Source organism: Talpa occidentalis, unplaced genomic scaffold (genome assembly GCF_014898055.3).
Source record: "Talpa occidentalis isolate TD23 unplaced genomic scaffold, MPIMG_talOcc4v2.1 talOcc4.15, whole genome shotgun sequence".
NCBI classification, from domain to species: Eukaryota; Metazoa; Chordata; class Mammalia; order Eulipotyphla; family Talpidae; genus Talpa; species Talpa occidentalis.
This window is the reverse complement of record NW_023601543.1, coordinates 10,177,123-10,182,232: the sequence shown is the minus strand read 5'-3', so window position 1 is coordinate 10,182,232 and position 5,110 is coordinate 10,177,123. Positions and strand designations below refer to the sequence as shown.

At 39.2% G+C, this 5,110-nt stretch overlaps 1 pseudogene; it reads right to left on the bottom strand.

Moving 5' to 3' along the window:
• Positions 1 to 2,471: 2,471 nt before the first annotated feature.
• LOC119246442 (uncharacterized protein C1orf21-like) lies at positions 2,472 to 2,878 on the bottom strand (annotated as a pseudogene).
• Between the last annotated feature and the right edge of the window lie 2,232 nt (positions 2,879 to 5,110).

Genomic DNA, 5,110 nt, shown 5'->3' with positions numbered 1-5,110 from the left:
CTGTGAAATGTTGTAGTCTTACCTCATGGTTCTTCTCTCTCTCTTCCTCCTCCTCCGTCCCCCTCCACTTCCTTCTTTTCTTCCCTTCCTCCTCTTTTTCTTCTTCTTGCACATTTTCTCCTTGAGTGATTTGCTTTCATTTTCATGTTTGTTAAAAAAAAATATTTATTTATTTATGCATACAACCGCTGGGGTGCAGGCCAGAGGCGCGGGGAGTGAGAGGATTCACCAGAGACAGAGTGGGGAACAGAACAGGCAGACTGACGAAATACACTGCTGGGGGAGCAGCGGGAGAGACAGGAGAGGTCTGCTTCGCCATGTGGGTAGCTCCCTGGCCGGGGATTAAACTCATTTTGCAGCCTCATAGGTTGTGTCTTAAGCCCTTGCGCCACCAGGGAGGCCCTCATATTTATGTCTTTGGGCTCAAGTACTCTGACTTCAGAACTAAATTAATTTTTTCTATTTCACAAACAAACGAGGCTCTTGTTTTATTACTATTATTACCACTGTCTTATTCATATAGACTGAAAACCTTATTTGTCCTTCATTTTGCCCTTATCTTTTCTTGTTTTTATTTTGACATATCATTCATAGGCCCCAAGAATCACCTTTTGCAGTGCAGTACGGTGGGTGTTGTGTAATCACTGTGTTGTATGACCATCACCATTTCTAACTCCAGGACATCACACCAAAAAGAAACTCTGTGGCCCGAGGAGTTACTCCCCAGTCTCCCTTCCTCCCAGCTGCAAATCTAGTCATCTGTTTTCTGTCTGTCTGTTCTTGCCTACACTGCACATTTCATATAAACAGCATCATAAAAGATGTGACCTCTTGTGCCTGACTTCTTGTACTTCACACTATGTTCTCAATATCGTTCATCTATGTTATAGCCTTTAACTTACTTCATTCATTTTTATGATTGAATATTCCATTGGAGCAATACATATACCACCTTTTGTTTATCCACTCATCAGCTGGTGGACACTTGCTTGTTTTCACCTTTTGGATATCATGGACACTGCTGCTGTGAACATTTGTGTACGATGTCTTCCATGAACATATACTTTCATGTCTGCTGAGTTTGTACCTAGGAGTAGAATTGCTGAGCCATATGGTAACTCTGTTTACCATTTTGAGAAAGAGCAGGCCTATTTTTGAAAGTGACCTCATTATTTTATATTTCCACAGCCATGTATGAGGGTTCCAGATTCTTCGCACCCTCTCACCAGCATTGTTTGCTTCTCTGTTTCTGATTATAGCCGTCCTAGTGCATATGGAGTGACAGCTCACTGTAGTTTCAATAACTAATTATGTTGTACATCTTTTCATTCACTTATTGACCATTTATATATCTCCTTTGGAAATATGTCTATTCAATTCTTTTGCTCAATTTAAATTGGATTTTTAAAAACTGTTCTTTATATAGTCTGATTTCTAGACTCTCATTGGATATATCATTTGCAAATATTTTCTTCCGTTTTGTGAACTGCCATCTCCATTCCCTTATTGTCTTTTTTGAAATGCAAAACTTTAAAATTTTGACCTCAATTTGGCTCCTTTCTTTGGTTCCCTGTGCTTCAGGTGTCATATCTAAGAAATATCATCCACATAAGTTTACAATTGCTATATATTCTTGACAGATTCCACCTTTTATTGTTATAAAATGTCCTCCTTAGCCTCTCACTGAAAAAGCCTCTTAGCTTTTTGTTGTATACAGTCTATTTTGTCTGATAGACGTGTAGTCACTCTTTTTTTGCATCAAACAGTAAAATGTTTATTTTCTTAGGAAAAAGGTGGGAAAGAGGGATTCAAAATGATTGTGATCACATCCCTCTGCATCTGAGAAAAGTCAAAGTTGCAAGCTTAGACCTTTATTAAAATACTTACTAAGTGAAACGACCTGCTACTCATTCCTAGGTTACCCCCAGGAGTTACACCACGCAGGATTTTAATTGATAACTGCTTCTTTACTTCGTAGCAGAGGACCAAGGCTTGCCACAGCAGCCAACCCATCTCCAAAGCCCAACATAACTTTGGAGATGAGAAGCAAGGCTCTAGCCCTTGTGGGGGGTAGAAGGGGCCAGGAGGAAGTAGAGAGGGAAGGAGATGTTTGTCTTAGAAGTGGAACTGGTCTAGAATAGAAGTTTGATATTTGAGCTCATGACTACCTCATCTTATATAAAATTGTTTGGAGAGTAGCTGTAAAACCAACAGTATCTTTAAGGTGAGATTGCAGAATTTTGCTGCGTAACTGGATACAAGAGAAGGGAAAAGTTGCAACAAGTTTTCAGTAGCAGCAACAAAGAAAATGCAGTAACAGTTTTGTTAATTTGTTTTCAGCAATATTCCTTTGCAAGTTCATTAAGAAACACTGTAATTTAATGGGGCATAAGCTAGGAAAGAATTTCTTTTGCTATAGTGCTGTCCGTTGAAGGGAACCAACCTTCGCAAAGATTTCAAATGGGGTGAAACTATTTACACAGTAGTAGCTTTGGGGTTGAGTGGCAGACTTGGTCCAATGTGACATTCTCTTCTTCCAAACAGTAATCTTGACTGTTTTCAAGTTTTTCATCATTCCTAAAGAATTCTTGCTGGTTTTCAGAGATGTGCATGTTGCTCTGGGTAGATGGATTAATCCCAGAATCTCTTTATTAGTTTTAAGTCTTATGTTTGAACTGGCATTTTTTCCTCAAGTTTTCTTGGTTCCTGACTGCTATTTTCTGCTTTTTCTGGCCCATTTTTTCATGTATTTGGCCTCTTCTACCCATTAGATACCATACTCATTGCCAAACACATCTCCATTCTGGCTGGTTTTCCCTTTCTGGGCTTCCTCTTCATTTTGAACAGTGGCAACCTGCTTGGCAGAGGCATAGTCCATGGCTTCAGTTGGTCAGTGTCCGTGGGCCTGAAATCATCTCTACAGACATGAGGGCATATTTCTTTTCTTTAAAAAGAAAGAAAATATACTTTCCTGCTGAGTTGCTCAAATTGCAAGCATCTGGGATGGTTCACGGGGTCTGAAGGTAGCCAGCCTCTCACCCTCTGTCCCCCCTTTTGTTTACTGTTTGCATGACACACACACACATATATATATACAATATGTAATATATATTACTTCATGAGATTATGTATGTATGTCTACATATTCCTTTTACTTTGACTCTGTATCTCTGTATCAAAACTATGTCTGTCATAGATATCAAATATTTGGATTATGGGGGATTTTTTTGGTCCATTTTGCAATACCCTGCTTTTTATTTATTTATTTAATTTATTTTATTATATATTTATTTATTTATGCATACAAGAGCTGGGGTGTAGGCCAGAGGTATGTGTGTGAGGGGGGTGGGGGTAAGAGGATTCGCCAGAGACAGAGTAGGGAACTGAACAGGAAGACTGAGTGAAATACACTGCTGAGGGGAGCAGCGGGGAGACAGGAGAGGTCTGCTGTGCCATGTGGGTCACCTCCCTGGCCGGGGATTGAACTCGTGCTACAGTAGCTGAGGATTGCTTCATAGTGTTGGCGCATAGTGTTCTCTGCTTTTTAATTGGAATATTTCATCCAGTTATATTTAATGTAATTATTGGTAAGGTAGGACTTACATTGATATTTTACTATCTTCTTACTATAAATCTTAGGGTTTTTTGATTTTCCTTTCCCCCATTACTGCCTCCTATTGTGTTAATAGATATTTTCTAGTGTGCCATTTTTATTCTTCCATCATCTCTTTTACTATTCACATTTGAGTTCCTTTCTTAGTGGTTACCTTGTGAATTGCTATCAATATCTCAAATTATAGCAATGGAATTCAGATTGGTATTAATTTAATTTCAATATTATACAAAAGCTTTGCTCCTATAAGCCCCTTTCCCTCCTTCTTCTTTGTGTGATAACTGGCATACAGATTGCATCTTAGTGCTCCCTGGTGGCGCAGCAGTTGAGCGCTGGGTTGCGAAGCTGCCCGCAGCCTCTGCGGCACTGGTTCGATCCCCGGCCACTGGGCGAGGGTCCCACATGACATGCAGACCTCTCCTGCCACCCGCTGCTCCCCTCAGCAGTATATTTTGGTCCTTCTGCCTGCTCTGCTCCCCGCTCTGGCTCTGGTGAATTCTCTCACCCTCCCGCGCTTCTGACTGTACCCAGTGCTTGTATAAATAAATAAATAAATAAATAAATCTTTTTTTTTTTAAAAAGACAAATTGCATCTTAGTACTTTGTATACTCATCAGTACAGATTTATAATTATTGAATTATGCAGTTGTTGATAAATTTACACAGGCAAAAGGATTTTCAAATAATATTTACTATTCATGGCACCTTGGACGAGGTAGTGTACTTCTCTAACTCCTCAGGTTTTCTCAGATGCATTATGGAAATATTGATATTATCTACCTATTAGGAGGATTAAGTGAGATAACATGTAAAGCACTTGGCACAGTGCCTAGCACAGATCTGCTCCATCAGTGGGCGTAGAGGCTATTAGTTACTATTTCCTTTATTCTCTGGCCTTTGCTCATGCTGTTCCATCTGTCATAATCCCTTCTTTCCCATTCCCCAATGCCAAATTTCTATTCATGTTTTTAGTCACAGCTCAACTGCTACCACGTCCATGTTCTGAAATTGCACAGTGTCTATTACCACTATTACAACACTTATCACTGTTTTCCATAGATTGCAGTGATTTGTGATATGTTTTTTCTTTCACTCTACATTCTAAAACTCATGAGGGTGAGTACCATATCTTATTCATTCCTGTGTCTTTCACAGTGTGTAACCCAGTGCCTTAGACATGGAATAAATATTCAGTGTATGTCTACTGTGCGATTGAATAATGTGAATAATTTAAAAATACAAAATAGATTCAGTATCCTAGTGCTGTTAGTAGAATTGGATGCAAATGATATAACAGGTGTCATACAAATGACATATTCTCCTTAAGTGGTTTAGGGGCTTTATTAGGTAGCTGGGAGACAGAATCATAAGGTACTAGGATTCCTACAGTATGTAGTAGGTTGAAAGAGAATTTCCTTGCCTCACAAGAGATAAATGGGTAGTATAAAAATGGATCAGAATTTCCATGGAGAAGCAATTAGGCTAATGAAAATAGAT